This window comes from Panthera onca, chromosome D1 (genome assembly GCF_046562875.1).
Source record: "Panthera onca isolate mPanOnc1 chromosome D1, mPanOnc1 haplotype 2, whole genome shotgun sequence".
Lineage (NCBI taxonomy): Eukaryota > Metazoa > Chordata > Mammalia > Carnivora > Felidae > Panthera > Panthera onca.
The window spans coordinates 72,651,777-72,674,129 of NC_138348.1; the positions used below are offsets into that span (position 1 = coordinate 72,651,777).

At 37.1% G+C, this 22,353-nt stretch overlaps 1 long non-coding RNA gene across 1 annotated transcript; it reads left to right on the forward strand.

Annotated features, from left to right (window-relative positions):
* The first annotated feature begins 4,892 nt into the window (after nt 1-4,892).
* LOC132661164 (uncharacterized) lies at nt 4,893-21,315 on the forward strand. Its single transcript, XR_009602094.1, has 3 exons — nt 4,893-5,152; nt 5,813-5,893; nt 19,740-21,315. It is a non-coding gene; the product is annotated as an uncharacterized LOC132661164 (long non-coding RNA).
* Nucleotides 21,316-22,353: the final 1,038 nt, after the last annotated feature.

Genomic DNA, 22,353 nt, shown 5'->3' on the forward strand with positions numbered 1-22,353 from the left:
TCCATCCCCCATGCCCTCCCCTTTCTGATACCAAGACCACAAAAGTGGAAGTAGCCTGCATGACTTTGGAGAATATCTGATTATAAAGATCTGGGAATACTGACAAAGGAGTAGAGACTTTAAAAATACTAGATTTCTTTAACTGCGAGTAATGTTGTTTTTCTTTTCCAGATCATTGTGTATCTTTACATTACTATTAAAAATGGAAGGAAAGTTCTTTTTCTAATAACTCATACGTCATTTTCCTCATTTATTTTTATATATTCATTCACCAGTTTAAGAAATATATGACAGACTCTGCCAAAGAGCCTGGAAATATAGAGATAAACATGATCTTTCTCCACAAGGAGTTTTTTTTTTTTTTTCCTAAAGACATTATTTGTAAAGAAACAAATAAGAATAAGACATACAGAATTTTCATATAGTATTCTTGGAATACAGAGGAAATATAGAACAATACTACTTAGAAGAATCCATGAATCCTCTTTAGTCAGGCTTCATGTTAGTTGATAATATGGAGGATAGTAGAGCATTCAGTTATTTGTTTATTCATTAAATATGTGTGGTTTTTATGTGTTAGAAACTGTTTAGACTTAAAAAAATTAGACAGAAAAAATTAGAAAAAAAAAATTCTTTCCCTCAAGGAGATTTTATTGTAGAGGAGACAGAGAAAGAGGGAGAGAGAAATCACTAAATAGGTAAATTATAAATTATATCAGATGGGATTAAGTGCTGAACAGAAAATAAATCAGGGAAGGATGAAAGGCAGTGCTCACCCTAAGGTGAGTTGTTTTACTGCCCATGACACCTTATGATTATAGTCTGGGGAAGAGGGATACTCTAGGCTTCCTTTGGTGACTACTGACTGTTACAGGGATTGATGTCATAATGAAAATTTCCAGGCAGAATTAATGGTGGCAAGAAGATACATTTTATGAAGGAGGAAAAGGTGGAAGTCTTGACAGAAGAACATAAAGTTCTGGGGCTTCCCTTCCATGCTGCCAATGGTGGTGTGAAAGCCAGGGAAGCAAATCTTTTTTTTTGGAACATGTTGGGGACACTGAGTTTCCTCTTGACCACTGTCAATGGAGACAAAGAGAATGGGAGAGGGAATCTTATCCATATATTTCCAATTATACTCCACAGTATATTTTAATTTTCATGGACATTCTGATGGACTCCTCAATTGAGACCACATAAAATAAGGATTAATCAATAAATGTCTCTCTTTACTTTTACTTAAAGTGAAATACTGCCTTTAACTCATAAAATTTTCTTTGAGTTCTACCTTTTCTATGCTAATTCCTTACACCTCAGCCACTCAACCAATTTGTCATGACATGACAAAGCTACCCTCTCCCTCCCTCATATTGGTCTTATCATTCCTTCTGCTTTCCCAAATCCTGTGGTAAAATTTTATCATTCTGGAGAATAATTCTAATATCTCATTCTGACAATCAAAGACCCTCACCAGCATGTCCAAATAACTTAAATTCTCTCATTTTTGGTTTCCTGTGATGTAGCTGTTTTACTAATTACGTCATTTCTTGGGCTGAGATTTCTCCAAATATATATCTATGGCATTCTAGCAGATATAACATGCTCTATGGTCTCATGGAAAAATTTAATGCACAACTGCATATTTATTATTTGAGATAGTTACAAAAATAAATGTATTTAATGTTGTTGAATTAAAAGTTTATTCAAACATTTGACCTGAGGTCCACCACTTCCAATTTCCCAATACTTATTATTAATAGTTCATGGCAAAAAAAAAAAAAAAAAAAAAAAAAAGTCTATAAAAAGCCTACAGCATCGGGACACCTGGGTGGCTCAGTCAGTTAAGTGTTTGACTTCAGCTCAGGTCATGATCTTATGGTTTGTGGGTTCGGGTCTCGCATCGGGTTCTGTGCTGATAGCTCAGAGCCTGGAGCCTGCTTTGGATTCTGTGTCTCCCTCTCTCTCTGTCCCTCTCCCACTCAGACTATGTGTCTCTCTCTCTCTCTTCCAAATATAAATAAACATTAAAAACAATTAAACAACAACAAAAAGCCTACAGCATATATCTTATTTAATAGTAAAATACCAAAGGCTTTTACTCTGAGATCAGAAATAAAAGTCTTGGGGTGCCTGGGTGGCTCAGTTGATTAAGTGTCTGATTTTGGCTTAGGTCATGATCTTGTGGTTTGTGAGTTCAAGCCCTGTGTAGGGCTCTGTGCTGACAACTCAAAGCCTGGAACCTGGTTCGGATTCTGTGTCTCCCTCTCTCCAGTCTCCCACACTGCTCACACTCTGTGTCTCTATCTCTCAAAGAATAAACATTAAAAATAATTAAAAAAAAAAAAATAAAAGTCTATTTACAGATGATGTGATCATTTACCTAGAAAATCCAAAATAACTAATAAGCAGTTTTAGAATAAGTGAATTTAATAAGATCACTATATATAATATCAAAATTCAAAAATAAAATTGTATTTCTATATTAAAAAGAATAGTTCATGGTAGTATTGCAGAAAACATTTATTAAAAAATTCTAACCTAAGTAATTATATTTGCCCCCTAGACAACTCTTTATGGTTTATATGGTTTCTAGAACTGAAAATTATGATAAACTTGACACAGGAGAGCTAAACTTTCTATGTACTTTCTAATTTAAATAAAGGGGGGACAAAGCACTAGATACAATCATGTAAATTTTTCATTATCTATCCACATCTTGATTTGATCTCTACCACAAGCTGTGATGGTGCTTATGGTTTCTGATTCCCTATGTCTAATAGTCATGGGACTGTTGGAGGGTTCATCTTTTCACATAGTATGACTATCTGACTAAATGGCTAAATATCCTTTTTGGGGAGATATGGGGGAAACATTACTGGATATAATTGCATGGTGGTGATTCCTTCTGGATAGCTAGCCTCTTGTTTAGTCAGTGTGTTCCAAGTCTATGAACTGACTCACATCAGGAAACTGCAAGACATGGTTATTGAGGTAGCTATCCTTAGTCTCCATATTATCCATCTTTGATCTCTTTTTATTGTATAAATTAGGCAGTATATTTTTTGGCTATCTTTCTTCCTTATTCTAGAAACACTTTGTTATTATTGCTATTTGCTATTAACCATCTCCACAACATCCTTTGGGTCAAAAACTCCTACCTGCTATCCAACCTTGTGCAGGTTTGAGTCCTTACTGACAAAAGACGAATATTAAAAACAAATAATTTGACTCTGCCACAAAATTGTCCTGTGGTTTGCAAACAAAACTACTCTATGAAAGTAAGAGTATACTTGAGGGATAGATTTTTACTTTCCAGTGCTTTCAACTGAAGATGCTATGAATATGCCCAAATATGCCCTACAAATATTAGAAAATCTCATATGAAACAAACCTTGCTGGGGCATTCAATCTTTGGGATGAACCTCATTATACATAAATCTGTCCAAACATTTTTCAACAAGCTATTGGTTTGATTAGATGAGTAATTAAGTTGACAGAGTCTATCTTTTAAAATTCGATGTAGACTCAGAACCCAGATATGAGAAGAAAATGAACACTGCCTTCCCTTCATGGATTTTTTTTTTTTCAGGTGATTAAAAAATAATATAGGTGAAACTTGCTCCTCAGAGAGAAATTTTCTCTTTAAACACAAAATAATGACAATAACCATAAGTAATACCATAGAATTCTAAGTTGAATGCCTCATAATAGATACAACCTAATGAGAAAAGGTCAGAAAGAATAAGAAAGGAAGGATCATCTACTTGGTTGATGTCTGGATAAATTGAAAGATTTTGTCACTGCTTTGCAGTGAATAGTTGTATGATCTTGAGTTAGTCCCTATTCATTTTGAGCCTCAGTTTCTAGGTGAACAAAGAAGGGGCAAGAATAGATCTTTTCTTCTCTGTTACTTTGTAGTGCTGCTCTCCAACAAGAGGCAACATGGCAAAGTGCATACGTGCTTAGATGGATATGGCAATGGACAAGCAAACAAAAGCAAAACAAAAATAGATTTTATCTGGGTTTCACTATGAACCAACTGTGTTAAATGAATAATTCAGATCATTTCTCTAAGTCTCTGTTTCCTCATTGGGAAAATGGGAATAATAATAAATACAAGGATGAGATACAATAATGTGGTTGGTCTAGTTCTTGACACATAGGAAATGCTCTGTGAGAAGAAGCTGCTTTTAGTGCAGTAGTGGAGTTCAGAGTCTAGAGCCCAGCTTATAGTTCATATGCTGGTTCTTCTCATTATCATCTGTGTGACTGTAGGCAAAGACTTAAGGTCTGTATAACTCATTTTCCTTCCCTACAAAATACTGTTTTCATGCACTAGTCGCCTAAGACATTAAGTATGATCCCTGGCAAATAGTAGGTCTCCATAGATGTTAGTTGGCATTATCATTAACTCTTAGATTTCTTAATGATCATAATTCATTAGATTTTATGAGGCCTTAATGTTCTTAAACATGACAGTAGTGATCATCTTGGCCATCGCACCATATTTTAACCCAATTTTTGAAACCAGAGAAAATTACAGGTTAGATGAATTATTTGAAGGGGTAAGAAGAAGATCGAATGCTGAGCAAGTTACGTAGGTAGTGAGTGCAATGGATTTCCTCTCTCCAGGCTATGCTGCCTCTGCATAGGTGGCCACTAGACATCGGTACCCTCACGACATGTAACATCAGCAGCAGCCTCGTGGAGACTCAGCTGTTGCCATTACCCAGGCACTGTCTTCTTGTCTGCAACATCTCTTTGAACAGGTTGCTTGCCCATCTTTTTATTTTTGTTTTCATTTTAGATACTATTAATCTTCAACTTGACAAAATGTCTTCGATTCTTGCTTAGAAATAGTTACCAAATACATATAAAAATGTTTCCCAGATGCTTTTTCACTCCCAGCTTCTACATGATATTCAACTCCACCTACTTTTCTTCTGGATGTCTGTCACAAATCTGGATGGATCTTCACTGGCTAGTATGACTCACTGGAAAATGGTTTTTGCGGAGCCTATGTGCCACACATTACCACTTCAGGGCTTGCTGTTGCTGTTACTGCTGAGTGCGGAACTCGACAAAGGTCAAAATCTGCAGAAGACCAGGGAGTAAAAATTTATGAAGCAAGCACTGGGAAGAGACCTGGAAGGTAACTGGCACTGTGCAAATCTCATTCTACCACACCATCAATACTCCCTGACTCTGGAAAAGTCATTTATCTTTTCTTTATTGTACTTGTAATTTTTTTACGACAAATGGGACAGTCGTGATATCTGGCAAAAAAAATAGTTTCCAGGATAATAATATACATGTGACATTGTTTTGGAAAAGGTAAAAGTACCACACCAAGCTGTTGCAATTTTTCTAAGCAGAAAATCGTTTGTAAGATGAGGGCAAAAGTGGAATCCTCCTAACTCAATGAAGCAAAAATGTATATTGCCTGTTGCAGCAGCTCAAGTCTTTCTGTGGTAATAAGCACGAGAAACCACCACAAAGAGGAAAGGTAGCACTTTGGCACCTGAGACACCCAGGTTTAAATCAGTTTATTACTCAGAACATATGTATCCTCCGACACATTTCTGAATCCTTTTAATGTTTAGTTCGTCATCTGTGAAATGGGGAAATTAACAGCAATCTCTCAGCAATGTACCGAGGATCAAATTAATTGATGCTGCTTAACACAGCGCTTGGCATATTGTGAATGCTCAAAATGGTCGTTTTATTATAATTAAAATGATAGTATTTAATTCATTGGTGTCGCAGGTAAGAGGGTGAAAAATAATTTAATTTTCTTTCATTTCTATGGGAGCATGAACATACTGAATCACAGAATCAAGAATCTCATCAGTGAAAGAACCCCAAGAGACCATCCAGTTCCATTTATATTCAGGTACCAGAAGTTATTATTATTTCCAGTCCAATCTATATTCAGGGACAGGAGTATTATTGCTTCTAGTCTGTATATGTAGCCCCTAAGGCTTGCAAATATTTGGTGAGATTTGGTCACATAACTGTAGGTACTAAAAGGGGAACCTGATTCCAAGTCACCTGTCTTTTAAGGTAATGTTTCATACATTTCTTGATGGCATTCTTATTATGTAAATGAGGTGCTATTTTGCTGATGGAGAATGTTGGCAGCAAGTATGGTTAGATGTTGCAAAGTTACTGAAGTGGTTTTTTTAAAAAGATATAAGGTTCTAATGTGTCAGTCAAGTATCACTTATTCCTAGTTTTGCTCTTCAAATGGAATAATTCTGTCTCAAATCAGATGATGCTGCTCTAGCACTGTCAGTCTTCAGCTGTTGCCACTTCCCTACTGAATAGGAATCCTCTAAGTAGTTTCAAATATCACTGGACCATTTTCTCTTCTCTCATTCAGGAAACTTCAAGTATTGCATCAAGGTATAGAAAGTATGGTATCAAGGATCCATGGCTCTTCATTTGGATTTAAAACCAAGGTTTTAGCTATAAATGGTCTTAAAAGTTGGTAATTTTATGTGAAGATTACTAATTCTTCTCCAGCTCAAATTCAGAATTGAAAAACATCCTCTGTCTCATTTAGCTGAATCTGCTTGATTGCTTGAGAAAAATGACTTTATGCTGTTGCAATTGACTGTTAAACAGCCTCCATGAAGGAATTACTATATGCACATTAAGATCTGTAAAACTGAGTAGAATCTTTACCTGACAGTTTTCCTCCACAAAGTGATTGTATATTTCATCTACTGACAATGGCTTTTATGTGTTGCTAGCAGACTGCATATTGTAATGCTAAATTGAGACAATAATAGAACTACTATTCAGCGAATAGCAAAGTTTTGAGTGTTATTATTGTTATTAAGATTTTATTATTTTGGATTACTAGTTAGCCTTCTTATGGAAAACCAATGGTTTGGTATGAGATCATGTTAAAAAATATTTTCTTATTCATTCCTGAGTGGTCATTAAAATCATTTCCTACCACTTGCCTGAAGAATTAATACATTTAATCACTTGTTTTGTTTTGTTTTTTTTTTTTATTTTTTTTTTTTATTTTTTTTTTTATTTTTTAATATATGAAATTTACTGTCAAATTGGTTTCCATACAACACCCAGTGCTCATCCCAAAAGGTGCCCTCCTCAATACCCATCACCCACCCTGCCCTCCCTCCCACCCCCCATCAACCCTCAGTTTGTTCTCAGTTTTTAACAGTCTCTAATGCTTTGGCTCTCTCCCACTCTAACCTCTTTTTCTTTTTTTTTTTTTCCTTCCCCTCCCCCATGGGTTTCTGTTATGTTTCTCAGGATCCACATAAGAGTGAAACCATATGGTATCTGTCTTTCTCTGTATGGCTTATTTCACTTAGCATCACACTCTCCAGTTCCATCCATGTTGCTACAAAAGGCCATATTTCATTTTTTCTCATTGCCACGTAGTATTCCATTGTGTATATAAACCACAATTTCTTTATCCATTCATCAGTTGATGGACATTTAGGCTCTTTCCATAATTTGGCTATTGTTGAGAGTGCCGCTATAAACATTGGGGTACAGGTGCCCCTATGCATCAGTACTCCTGTATCCCTTGGATAAATTCCTAGCAGTGCTATTGCTGGGTCATAGGGTAGGTCTATTTTTAATTTTCTGAGGAACCTCCACACTGCTTTCCAGAGCGGCTGCACCAATTTGCATTCCCACCAACAGTGCAAGAGGGTTCCTGTTTCTCCACATCCTCTCCAGCATCTATAGTCTCCTGATTTCTTCATTTTGGCCACTCTGACTGGCGTGAGGTGGTATCTGAGTGTGGTTTTGATTTGTATTTCCCTGATAAGGAGCGACGTTGAACATCTTTTCATGTGCCTGTTGGCCATCCGGATGTCTTCTTTAGAGAAGTGTCTATTCATGTTTTCTGCCCATTTCTTCACTGGGTTATTTGTTTTTCTGGTGTGGAGTTTGATGAGCTCTTTATAGATTTTGGATACTAGCCCTTTGTCCGATGTGTCATTTGCAAATATCTTTTCCCATTCCGTTGGTTGCCTTTTAGTTTTGTTGGTTGTTTCCTTTGCTGTGAAGAAGCTTTTTATCTTCATAAGGTCCCAGTAATTCACCTTTGCTTTTAATTCCCTTGCCTTTGGGGATGTGCCGAGTAAGAGATTGCTACGGCTGAGGTCAGAGAGGTCTTTTCCTGCTTTCTCCTCTAAGGTTTTGATGGTTTCCTGTCTCACATTCAGGTCCTTTATCCATTTTGAGTTTCTTTTTGTGAATGGTGTGAGAAAGTGGTCTAGTTTCAACCTTCTGCATGTTGCTGTCCAGTTCTCCCAGCACCATTTGTTAAAGAGACTGTCTTTTTTCCATTGGATGTTCTTTCCTGCTTTGTCAAAGATGAGTTGGCCATACGTTTGTGGGTCTAGTTCTGGGGTTTCTATTCTATTCCATTGGTCTATGTGTCTGTTTTTATGCCAATACCATGCTGTCTTGATGATGACAGCTTTGTAGTAGAGGCTAAAGTCTGGGATTGTGATGCCTCCTGCTTTGGTCTTCTTCTTCAAAATTACTTTGGCTATTCGGGGCCTTTTGTGGTTCCATATGAATTTTAGGATTGCTTGTTCTAGTTTCGAGAAGAATGCTGGTGCAATTTTGATTGGGATGGCATTGAATGTGTAGATAGCTTTGGGTAGTATTGACATTTTGACAATATTTATTCTTCCAATCCATGCGCAGGGAATGTCTTTCCATTTCTTTATATCTTCTTCAATTACCTGCATAAGCTTTCTATAGTTTTCAGCATACAGATCTTTTACATCATTGGTTAGATTTATTCCTAGGTATTTTATGCTTCTTGGTGCAATTGTGAATGGGATCAGTTTCTTCATTTGTCTTTCTGTTGCTTCATTGTTAGTGTATAAGAATGCAACTGATTTCTGCACGTTGATTTTGTATCCTGCAACTTTGCTGAATTCATGTATCAGTTCTAGCAGACTTTTGGTGGAGTCTATCGGATTTTCCATGTATAATATCATGTCATCTGCAAAAAGCGAAAGCTTGACTTCATCTTTGCCAATTTTGATGCCTTTGATTTCCTTTTGTTGTCTGATTGCTGATGCTAGAACTTCCAGCACTATATTAAACAGCAGCGGTGACAGTGGGCATCCCTGTCGTGTTCCTGATCTCAGGGAAAAAGCTCTCAGTTTTTCCCCGTTGAGGATGATGTTAGCTGTGGGCTTTTCATAAATGGCCTTTATGATCTTTAAGTATGTTCCTTCTATCCCGACTTTCTCAAGGGTTTTTATTAAGAAAGGGTGCTGGATTTTGTCAAAGGCCTTTTCTGCATCGATTGACAGGATCATATGGTTCTTCTCTTTTTTTTTGTTAATGTGATGTATCACGTTGATCGATTTGCGAATGTTGAACCAGCCCTGCATCCCAGGAATGAATCCCACTTGATCATGGTGAATAATTCTTTTTATATGCTGTTGAATTCGATTAGCTAGTATCTTATTAAGAATTTTTGCATCCATATTCATCAGGGATATTGGCCTGTAGTTCTCTTTTTTTACTGGGTCTCTGTCTGGTTTAGGAATCAAAGTAATACTGGCTTCATAGAATGAGTCTGGAAGTTTTCCTTCCCTTTCTATTTCTTGGAATAGCTTGAGAAGGATAGGTATTATCTCTGCTTTAAATGTCTGGTAGAACTCCCCTGGGAAGCCATCTGGTCCTGGACTCTTATTTGTTGGGAGATTTTTGATAACCGATTCAATTTCTTCGCTGGTTATGGGTCTGTTCAAGCTTTCTATATCCTCCTGATTGAGTTTTGGAAGAGTGTGGGTGTTTAGAAATTTGTCCATTTCTTCCAGGTTGTCCAATTTGCTGGCATATAATTTTTCATAGTATTCCCTGATAATTGTTTGTATCTCTGAGGGATTGGTTGTAATCATTCCATTTTCATTCATGATTTTATCTATTTGGGTCATCTCCCTTTTCTTTTTGAGAAGCCTGGCTAGAGGTTTGTCAATTTTGTTTATTTTTTCAAAAAACCAACTCTTGGTTTCGTTGATCTGCTCTACAGTTTTTTTAGATTCTATATTGTTTATTTCTGCTCTGATCTTTATGATTTCTCTTCTTCTGCTGGGTTTAGGCTGCCTTTGCTGTTCTGCTTCTATTTCCTTTAGGTGTGCTGTTAGATTTTGTATTTGGGATTTTTCTTGTTTCTTGAGATAGGCCTGGATTGCAATGTATTTTCCTCTCAGGACTGCCTTCGCTGCATCCCAAAGCGTTTGGATTGTTGTATTTTCATTTTCGTTTGTTTCCATATATGTTTTAATTTCTTCTCTAATTGCCTGGTTGACCCACTCATTCGTTAGTAGGGTGTTCTTTAACCTCCATGCTTTTGGAGGTTTTCCAGACTTTTTCCTGTGGTTGATTTCAAGCTTCATAGCATTGTGGTCTGAAAGTATGCATGGTATAATTTCAATTCTTGTAAACTTATGAAGGGCTGTTTTGTGACCCAGTATATGATCTATCTTGGAGAATGTTCCATGTGCACTCGAGAAGAAAGTATATTCTGTTGCTTTGGGATGCAGAGTTCTAAATATATCTGTCAAGTCCATCTGATCCAATGTCTCATTCAGGGCCCTTGTTTCTTTATTGACTGTGTGTCTAGATGATCTATCCATTTCTGTAAGTGGGGTGTTAAAGTCCCCTGCAATGACCACATTCTTATCAATAAGGTTGCTTATGTTTATGAGTAATTGTTTTATATATCTGGGGGCTCGGGTATTTGGCGCATAGACATTTATAATAGTTAGCTCTTCCTGGTGGATAGACCCTGTGATTATTATATAATGCCCTTCTTCATCTCTTGTTACAGCCTTTAATTTAAAGTCTAGTTTGTCTGATATAAGTATGGCTACTCCAGCTTTCTTTTGGCTTCCAGGAGCATGATAGATAGTTCTCCATCCCCTCACTCTCAATCTAAAGGTGTCCTCAGATCTAAAATGAGTCTCTTGTAGACAGCAAATAGATGGGTCTTGTTTTTTTATCCATTCTGATACCCTATGTCTTTTAGTTGGCGCATTTAATCCATTTACATTCAGTGTTATTATAGAAAGATATGGGTTTAGAGTCATTGTGATGTCTGTATGTTTTATGCTTGTAGTGATGTCTCTGGTACTTTGTCTCACAGGATCCCCCTTAGGATCTCTTGTAGGGCTGGTTTCGTGGTGACAAATTCCTTCAGTTTTTGTTTGTTTGGGAAGACCTTTATCTCTCCTTCTATTCTAAATGACAGACTTGCTGGATAAAGGATTCTCGGCTGCATATTTTTTCTGTTTAGCACACTGTAGATATTGTGCCAAGCCTTTCTGGCCTGCCAAGTTTCAAAGGAGAGATCAGTCACGAGTCTTATAGGTCTCCCTTTATATGTGAGGGCACGTTTATCCCTTGCTGCTTTCAGAATTTTCTCTTTATCCTTGTATTTTGCCAGTTTCACTATGATATGTCGTGCAGAAGATCGATTCAAGTTACGTCTGAAGGGAGTTCTCTGTGCCTCTTGGATTTCAATGCCTTTTTCCTTCCCCAGTTCAGGGAAGTTCTCAGCTATAATTTGTTCAAGTACCCCTTCAGCACCCTTCCCTCTCTCTTCCTCCTCTGGGATACCAATTATGCGTATATTATTTCTTTTTAGTGTATCACTTAGTTCTCTAATTTTCCCCTCATACTCCTGGATTTTTTTATCCCTCTTTCTTTCAGCTTCCTCTTTCTCCATAACTTTATCTTCTAGTTCACCTATTCTCTCCTCTGCCTCTTCAAGCCGAGCCATCGTGGATTCCATTTTGTTTTGCAATTCGTTTAAAGCGTTTTCAACTCCTCGTGACTGTTCCTTAGTCCCTCGATCTTTGTGGCAAGAGATTCTCTGCTGTCCTGTATACTGTTTTCAAGCCCAGCGATTAATTTTATGACTATTATTCTAAATTCACTTTCTGTTATATTATTTAAATCCTTTTTGATCAGTTCATTAGCTGTTGTTATTTCCTGGAGATTCTTCTGAGGGGAATTCTTCCGTTTGGTCATTTTGGAGAGTCCCTGGCGTGGTGAGGACCTGCAGTGCACTTCCCCTGTGCCTCTTCCGTGGGCCTCTAGTCTGCGCTTGACTCCGGAGACTCCCTTCTGCTAATCCTCTGGTGGTTTTCTGGGTTCTTTAGGCAGGTGTAGGTGGAATCTAAGTGATCGGCAGGACGCGCTGTGAGCCCCGCGTCCTCCTACGCCGCCATCTTCACTTGTTTTGTTTTGTATTTGAAGCATACTCTTTTACCTTGTACGATCCTCTGATAACTTTCACTTTCCTGGAACGGTTTCAGCATAATTAAACATTTCATGATAAAGATCATAAACTGCTGACTCAGCTGGACTCTGATGCAATTAGTCTGTACATATGGTTGGTTGGATGGTCCATGTTGTGTCTGTACACTTACTTTCTATAAAGATGAAAACATATGATCTAGTCAGCTACAGTATTCAGAAATGACATCTGCCCCATTCCTAAGCTTTTTTTAAAATCAATAAGTCATCTGAATTCCAGTAAAAAAAAAAAAAAAATTGTCTATAATGCACTTCAGATTTTTCCAGAATATGGCTTTGCATGACTAAAATATAGATGTGCAAAGAATATAAGGCAGTAAGCCTTCTACAACTGAACTTCCTGCTAAATAATTCACCATTCCCCAGTATGTTTCTCTACCTCTGATCCTACATTTGTTATTTCTCAGGTAATTTTTCTCCTATTCTACTTCACACAGCCATTTTTATTTGGGGAAATTCTTCCATTGTGGGAAGTGCCATTATAACATGGTTGTTGACAATACTACAGTGAAATGAAATTAGTAGTATTTGGGTATTTATGTGCAATAAATTTTATTTTATTTTATTATTTTATTTATTTTATTATTTTGAGAGAGAAAGGGAGAGAGAGAGAGAGAAAGAGAGAGAGAATGAATGAATGAGAGAATAAGCGGTAGAGGGAGAGAGAGAGAATTGTAAGCAGGCTCCATGCTCAGTGTGGTGCCAGACATGGGGCTTGATCTCATGACCTTGAGACAAAATTAAGAGTCTGACAGTTAATCGACTGAGCCACCCAGGTGCCCTAAGAATCATTATTTTAAAAGGGCTCAGAATTTTAAATCAATAAACTAAAAATTTCATAAATACAAAAATGAAAATAGTAACATTTTATAAAACAATCAAAATTAAGTTAACAAAAGTTATATATTCTGACCAATATCTTTATAATAAAACTGTATACATGGAAAACATAAATCAACTGAAGAGTTTAACCTCTGAGTAAAGAATATTATTTGAAATTACATGATTTGAGCATTTTAAAAAGGTACAAACAGCAAAGTGTGTCAGTGTTCGATCATTGTTGCATCTGTATAATGTCTCTGCATACTAATTTTCAGTTGGTCAACAGGCTTTCTGATTCTACTCTAGTCAAGAAAATGGTGAAGAGATAGTTGTTAGCTAACTCTAGACTTTATTTAACAAGAAAATAAACTGTTGTTGGAGAACTTTAAGGGCATCATTTTTGAAAAACCATTTTCTTATGGATAGTGAGCTATAGTTCACTTCAGAGATAATATTTCCAGTTCACCTTTGTCCTTCAGTTTAATCATGGAAACCTGGAGACTACAGCACAGAGGTATGGGTATAATTTTCAGTATTTTACTTTTATATTCTACTTGTTCAGAAAATCTTTGAACTTGGATTAAGCATCATTCTTCTAGAGAAACTATACACTGTCAATAGCAATTTTCTGTTTCTGCTGAGCATTATGGAGTCAATGAAGGATGCCTTTAAAATGAGTATTTTTTTATTCAAGATATCAATGCCATGTATAGCTCTCTGGTTAGGATCCAAAATGTAAATTATTCAAGGTTTACGTTTTAAAAAATACTGAAAAGTCAGCTTAAACTGAAAAAAAAAATTTAGTGCATGTACATAGCACAATATTCCATAATACAAATCACTAAAATTTGGTATCCAAAAGCACTAGAGGCAATATTCACTCTCTTACTTATGATATTACAAAGCAGGTTTCTGCTTTTTCGCCTTCACTTCTGAATTTCTGAGTTCAGGCTGCTAGTCCATGACATAGACTAACTGAATGGATGCTTCTAGATTATTCCTGCCTAGGATATTGACTCTGGTGAGTGATATAAGTATTAAAAAGCATTTATAAGTCATATTTTTGTTGTTGTGGTTTTTTATATGGTGATGGATTAATGATACAGCAGATGGTTTCTGGCTAGATTTTTCTTGCTGCCTAGCAAGGGTCTTGCCAGTTTTCTAAACTGCCTTTTTTCTTCCCTGTTTTCTGAGCTGGGTCAGCCAACTATTGATTACCTCAGTTCCCAATAACTTTGTAATATATTTACTTTTTTGCTTAAAGCTACATGGTCAGTTTATGTGGTTTTAAATCATGAATCATGGCTCATACTCTTCCAACTCTCAAATTCTTACTAATCCTTTAAGGTCCACATCGAAAACCATATCTTCCTTGAGGGCTTTCTTCATTTGCAAACTGAAACGTGGATGATCCGTGGTCTGATTTCTCCTTGATTCAGCTGTGCTTGTTTTACAATTTCAAATTATGCTTTGTTCTTACAGATATCTGTTTTCCTTCCTTCCTTCCTTGTTTCCTTCCTTCCTTCCTTTCCACAATTGTGTTTTAGTGCCTCTACTACACTGTAATCTCTATCAGGGAAGGTATTTTTTTTTCTCTTACCCATTTTTGCCCCAAACACATACCCAAACTAGTCCCTGTTCTGTACAAGCTGGTTTTTAAACACTATAATTATTAAAATTTAAATTATATGCATTTACGGGGCACCTGGGTGGTTCAGTCAGTTAAGTGTCTGACTTTTGGTTTCAGCTCAGGTCATGATCTCATGGATTGTGGGTTCAAGCCCCGCATCAGTCTCTGTGCTGACAGCATGGAGCCAGCTTGGGATTCTCTCTCTCTCTTTCTCTCTCTCAAAAATAGATAAATAAACTTAACAAAATAATATATATATATATATATATATATATATATATATATATATATATAAATTTACAATTAAATACATTATATTAAAAATCAGGGTAATACATACTTAAAACTCATCACTTCCTAATTATTGCATCTTACTCTATTCTATGCTCTTGAACTTATTAACCATTCTTGTGTCTATTGTGGAAAGACTAAATAATGGTGTGTTACTATTGCTCATCTCTTCACGACTTCACATTTAGTAATTGCACCTCAGTGCTTATAATAGGCCATGGTGGGACGATCTACCACAGTTACTGGCAAATACTTTAAACCAGGAGGAGACCGGGAACAACCCCAGCTGGTTGTCACATATTTAACAGCACATTAGTTTGGATTCTGTCTACTAATGAGCCCGATCTCACCTACTATGGTTTATTCTTAACCTTAATATGTGCAGTGGTGGCGTCCTGATCGTCCATGGTACTGATTGTGTCAGAAGTAGTACCTTCACTGGACCACAAGTTCTATAGTGTTCTGTGTACTTGCCAGAGTCTTTAGCTTTGAAGTTTCTCTGCTAGTCCTTCCAAAGCATGTATAAGCACTATTCTTTTGTGTTAAAGTCCATGCTGCTTAAACGATGCATATTTTCTGAACTGAGCCTCCACTAATAATGCTTCCTTAGCTTTCACTTTGTTTTTCCTGTTGCCTTTAGAGTCCTGTAGTAACATGTCACACAGGATCTGATAGGAATGAGGAGTGCTGAATGAGGAGTGCTGAAAAGAAAAATTTGCATAACTTGGAAGCTTCAAGCACAATGTTAATTGTATTGATTGTTCAGTTTATCCTGAGATAACAAGTTTCTTAACAAGATTTCTTTGGAGTTCTGTCCACTTCTGGGGCACCTGGGTGGCTCATTCGATTAAGCATCCAACTTTTGATCTCAGCTCAAGTCCCAATCTCCTAGCTTGTGAGTTCGAGCCCCATGTCAGGCTCAGCGCTGACAGTGTGGAGCCTGCTTGGAATTCTCTCCCTTTCTCTCTGCTCCTCACCTGCTCATGTACACACCTGTCTCAAAATAAATAAATAAAACTTAAAAACTTAAACAAAAATTCTGTCCACTTCTCCCATTCTGTCCACATGATGGGAGGAAGAGGGCAAGACATACTTGCAAGACAAGTATGGAAGAGGTGCTGGGGCATTACGGAACTAAAACTGCCTTGTCAAAAATGTTCTTTTTGTTTCTGCATGAAGTTTGTATTGGGACACTTCCCGATTGCAATGGGATAGTAGGTTTGTGATTTAAAAAAGTCTCCTAAGATTCTTAGTGGTAAGTGTTCTTTCTAAAGAGCTACAATACTCAACATATTCTAGGTCTTCTCTACAAAAACAAAAAACAAAAAAAAAACACAACTAAAAAGGAGAATGATGTGGCCTGGTAACAGCGATATTCTAGTTAATGACTTTTTCTAGGTGGCAGGGAAGGTGTACTTTAGAACCACACTTCTACCTTCTTATGTGGAGTCTGCTAAATGTAATTTATATTTTAAATAATAACTTACTTATGGACATATGGCCATTACAGTTGTGATTTTCTCAAAATTGCTATAATTATACTTATTGTAGGACTCAGACCTGAATAAATGTTAATCACAATAAGGATCCAGGAAATTAAGTTCTTGAAAGAAAAGTACCTAATTCATCAATTTATGGCCAAATTAGTTATTTTGTGAAATCTAAAAAAGAATCAATAAATGTTGATTAATTGTGTTTAGGCTTTGTTATTATAACCTGCTAATAAGGTGACTTTTTTACATGTTAATTGTCACCTGGACACCTCACTGTGAATTATAAATGCTTATGATTATTGAAGGACAAGTTTAACAAATATTTGTTGTTCCCTTCCTATGTGCCACACATATCTCAAGGCTTGTGGCATAGAGCACTGAACAAAGTTTCTGTCTTCATGGAGGTTAACTCTAACACAGATAGATAATGTCCAGACAAACAGTGGAAAACATGCTTTTGAAAATATACAATATAAAAAATGGCACATGAAGATGGAATGTGACCAGGTACGCTGTTTTGTGTAAGAGGATTAACAAAGGAGCCTTTCATAAAATATTTGAGCTGAAAGCCAAGGAATTTACAATAGTTGGCCATGTAAATGTATGAGTAAAAGATCTTATAGGTAGAGAGATTTGCAAGTGGATTTTCCTGGCATGCCAGTTAAATGGCAAGTGATCATCAAGACTGGAGCAAATGAACAAGAGAGAGAATGAGAGAAGATCAGATGGTGACTGGGGACTACACCAGGTAGGGTCAGCAGACAACAATGAGAAACAATTAACATTATATAGCACTTCGTGCCAGACACCATCCTAAGAGGTTTGCTGGTTTTAAGTCAATTAACCCTCTCAGTAATGTTACAAATTTGATGCATTAACATTTTATACATGGGAATTTGAGACAACGAAGAATTAAATAACCAAAATTGTAGGGGAAGACAATGGTACAGCCATGATTTAGACCTACACGTCTGGCTCTAGAACATATATATATATTTTTTAATCAGGGGATGTTTTATGAGAGATATCAAATGTTTTACAGGCTTTTGAGTGGAGGATTCTCTTTATGAGGATTATTTCATTGTGCTTGCTGAGTCGAAAGTGGACTCCAAACAGGCAAAGAAGCTGACAGTGTAATTTAGGGGGTTATTGCAGTGCAGTGCTCCAGGCTATTGATGAAGTTTGCATCATCTCAGATGGCACTGATGGAGTGGATAAAAGTAGTCTCATTATAGATATAATCTAAGGGGTTGGTTGATGGATTGAATGCTGTGGTGAGAAAAAGAGAGCAATTTAATATAACTCCAATGACTTTGGACTGAACAACTAGAAGAATGGGGATTCTATTTATTCAGATAAAGAAGATGGGAGATGAAGCAGGTTTGTAGGAGCAAAAAAAAAAAAAAACTTTACTTTGGGGCAAGTTAAGTGAAAATTAAGGACTAGTAACATTAATTAGAAAATTAATGGCATTAGAGACTAGGATTAAAGGTATGAATTTGGGAATAATTCACTCATTAAGGAGTGAATAAGGGTCTTCAGCATTTAGACTTTAGAAGCACAAGAAGAAACTGGCATTTATGAAGTAGGAGAATCAATGAGTAGTGTGGTTTGAAGGCCATGAACCAAGTGTTTTAGGAATGAGGTAATCCCTGGTTGAAAATACTACCGATATATTGATAGAGGTGAAGTCTGAAAATTGATTCCAGGATTAGAAATGTGGGGGTCATTAGTGACCTTGACAAGAGCAGTGTCTGGGGAGTTATGTTTGTTTAATTTTTTTTTTTTTTTTAGAAAAACCTGGATTGATATAGAGGTAAGAGTAAATAGGAAGAGAGAAAGCAGACCGGAAGTACAGGCAACCCTTTAAAAAAAACTCTAGGGGCGCCTGGGTGGCTCAGTCGGTTAAGCGGCCAACTTCGGCTCAGGTCATGATCTTCCAGTCCGTGAGTTCGAGCCCCACGTCGGGCTCTGTGCTGACAGTTCAGAGCCTGGAGCCTGGTTCAGATTCTGTGTCTCCCTCTCTCTCTGACCCTCCCCCATTCATGCTCTGTCTCTCTCTGTCTCAAAAATAAATAAACGTTAAAAAAAATAAAAAAAAAAAACCTCTATTGTAGGGGTGCCTGGGTGGCTCAGTTGGTTAAACAACTGACTACTGATTTTGGCTCAGGTCATAATCTCATGGTTCCTGAGATGGAGTCCCACATTGGGCTCTGTACCGACAGTGTGGAGCCTGCTTGGGATTCTCTCTCCATCTCTCTCTGCCCCTCCCCTGCTCACACCCCCCACCCCATCACAAAATAAATAAATAAACTTTATAAAAACCTCTTAGGTTACACAGTTGGTTGAGCATCTGACTTCAGTTCAGGTCATGGTCTCACGGCTTGTGAATTCCAGCCTCACATCAGGCTCTCTCCTGTCTGTGCAGAGCCTGCTTCAGATCCTCTGTCTCCCTTTCTCTTTGCCCCTTCCCTGCTCACACTTTCTCTCTCTCTCAAAAATAAATAAACATTAAAAAATTTAAAAAAATAGGGGCACCGGGGTGGCTTAGTCAGTTAAGCGTCTGACTTTGGCTCAGGTGATGATCTTGCAATCATGAGTTCGAGAGTTTGAGACCCATGTTGGGCTCTGTGCTGACTGCTCAGAGCCTGGAGCCTGCTTCTGAAACGGTCTCCCTCTCTCTCTGCCCCTCCCCTGATTGTGCTCTCTCTCTCTCTCTCAAAAATAAGTAAAAACGTTAAAAAAAATAAACTCTATTATAAAGGAAAGCATACAATAGGGTAACCACTGGAAATGAATGTGGTAGTAAAGGAGGGAATTAAAATGATTTTAAGATGATATATATCACAGCGTGTTTATATACCTATGGAAATTATTTAATCCTGACAAATCCAGAGTGTATAACACAATAAAATAAATCAAGGGGTTTTGATAGAACATGGAATGCTCCAGGAACACAAAGGGGCATGTAACCTGGTCTAACAAGAGGGGAGAAAAAGTAACTAGAGATTTTTAGAAGTAATATCTGAATTCATTTGTGAGGAACAATGTGGGTTAATCGTGCAAAGAAGAATGGAAAGAGCTTTCTAAGCAGACGAAATCATCAAAGGATATATTAAGTGTACCTCTGATTTGCTTTGTAATATTTAATCTTTATCTTTCAGACACATAATAAAAGCTTATTCATCACCTTTTCTGCCTGGTCTCGAACTACAGTGAAGAAGATAGCCAAAGCTTGCCTTCATGGAGCTTACATTCTGGGAACAATGAAAAATGAACACGTAGACTGTGATAGCACCACGATACACAGAAACAACTTGTCGAGGTTGGCTAGAATGCTAAAGGAAACCTGATCTGAAGAGTGAGCATTTGTGTTGAAACCTACAAGATGGGACTGAGCCAAACCAGCAAAGAGCTGGATGAGGAGCGCTCACAGCAGGGGAAATAGCAATTGCAGAGTCATGAAGAGGGGCTTATTCAAGAAACAGAAAAAGGATCAATATGGCTGGGGTGTTGTGTGAGGTCTGAGAGAAGTTTGCAGCTTCTACTAAGAGCAAAGAAAGCCATTCAAGGAGTTTCAAGCAGGCTTATGGCACTTCCAGGAAGCAGAGGCATGGATACCCTCATTGCCCTCTCTCAACTTCTGCCTCCACCATTCCAGCAGAACAAAGGCTGTTTCAGGCAAAACCATGTACCCTGGTTGAAATTGTCCCTGTACTCCTGATTTATTTATGACCATGAATTCCCTCTATACTTAACTATATAACTGATACTAAGTTACATAACCTAAATGAAGTTAATTTCTTTAGTACTATTCCCTAAACCCTAAAAGAGTTACTGTTTTAACAACATGCCATATTTAGGACTCTTAAGGGTTCTGTTTTACTTATTAGAGATACGAAATATATGAAAATACCACATTATTAATTATCTCTCTCCTGCCAAACACGTTGTTCAGTAAACTGCCCTTTCTCAGTTAAAACAAAAACAAAAACAAAAAACACTGTTAATCTGGTTGATGGGAATGATTTTTTGTTCCTATTTTTCCTTCACTTCCCAGCAAACAACCATCACCTATTTATGCTATTTCTTCTTCCAAAATATATCACAAATCCCTCCTAGTCTTTTTATTTCTTCTGCAACCATGGTCCAAGCCATAATCTTCTCACACAGATTACTGCAAAAAGCCTCCATGTGGTTCTCTGCTTCCAGCTTTGACTTGCTCACCCATTCTCTACAAGTGGCCAAGGAATCTTAAGAAACACAAATTAAAAAACCATGCAAATCAGTAGTACAGTGAATACGTTTTATTGGTGTCCTTTGCCTAGAAAACTGCACTCTTCTTTGCCTGACTGACTCTCACTCGTCTTTTACAACTGAATTCAGATATTCCTCCTAGAATCCTGACTAGTACATTTCTCCTTTCTCACTAGACTGGGCTGAATATCTCTCTGTGTTCCTAAAGCATTCTATACTTCCCTCCATCAAGAGCACTTTATTTTCTCTACTGTGTTATGTGTAGACTGCCCTGCATGTCTGTTTTGGTCACTAGACTATGGGACAAGGTCTGTAGCTTTTATTTATATGTGTATCTTACTCCCTGACAAATAATTAGTGCTGAGTAAACAATGTTCTTTCATGGCACTCATGACTGATTGCATAAATACATGTGAATTGTGATGATATAGAAAGGTTTCATGAAGAAGGTGTTACCAGATTCCCCACTACCATTTATTAAAGAAGCAGTCCTTTCCCCAGTGTGTGTTCTTTAGCCCTTGTCAAAAATTAGTTGATTGTATCTTCTTGGGTTTATCTCTGGGCTTTCTGTCTGTTCCATGGGTCTATGTACTTGTTTTTATGTCACTGCCATACTTTCCTGATTGCTACAATTTTGTACTATATCTTGAAATAAGGTACCGTAATATCTCCCAAAGCATGCTGGGAAAACTGAATGTACACACGTGAAAGAATGAAACTTGAACACTGTCTTATACCACTCAGAAAAAAAAAAACCCTCAAAATGGATCAAAGACTTAAACATAAGGCCTGAAACTATAAAACTTCTAGAAGGAAAAAATATCCTAGACATTGGTCCTAGGTATTATTTCTTTGATAACACACTAAAAGCACAGGCTACAAAAATGAAAAAAAACAAGTGGGACCACATTAAACTAAAGAACTCTGTACAGCAAAGGAAACAATAAATTGAAAAGGCAAATTACAGAATGGGGAAAAATATTCACAAACCATATATCTGATAAGAGTTAATATCCAAAATATATAGAGAACTCATACAACTCAACAGCAACAAAATAAAACAAAACAAAAAACAAACAATCCAATTGAAAAAACTGGGCAAAGGACCTGAATAGAGATTTTTTCAAAGAAGATATACGGATGGCTAATAAGTATATGAAAAGGTATTCAACATTACTAATCATCAGGGAAATGCAAATGAAAACCACAATGAGACATTGCCTCACACCTATAAAGAGGGCTACTATCAAAAAGACAAGAAAACAAGTGATGGTGCGGATGAAGAGAAAAGGGAAATTTTACATACCATTGGAAGGGGGGGATATAAATTGGTACAGCCATTACGGAAAACAGTATGAAAGTTCCTCAAAAATATTAAAAATTGAACTACCTATGATCTAGTAATCCCACTCCACTCCTGGGTATATATCCAAAGGAGCTGAAATCACCATCTTCAAGAGATATATGCATTCCCATGTTTGATGTAGCATTACTCAAAATAGCTAAGATATGGAAACAACC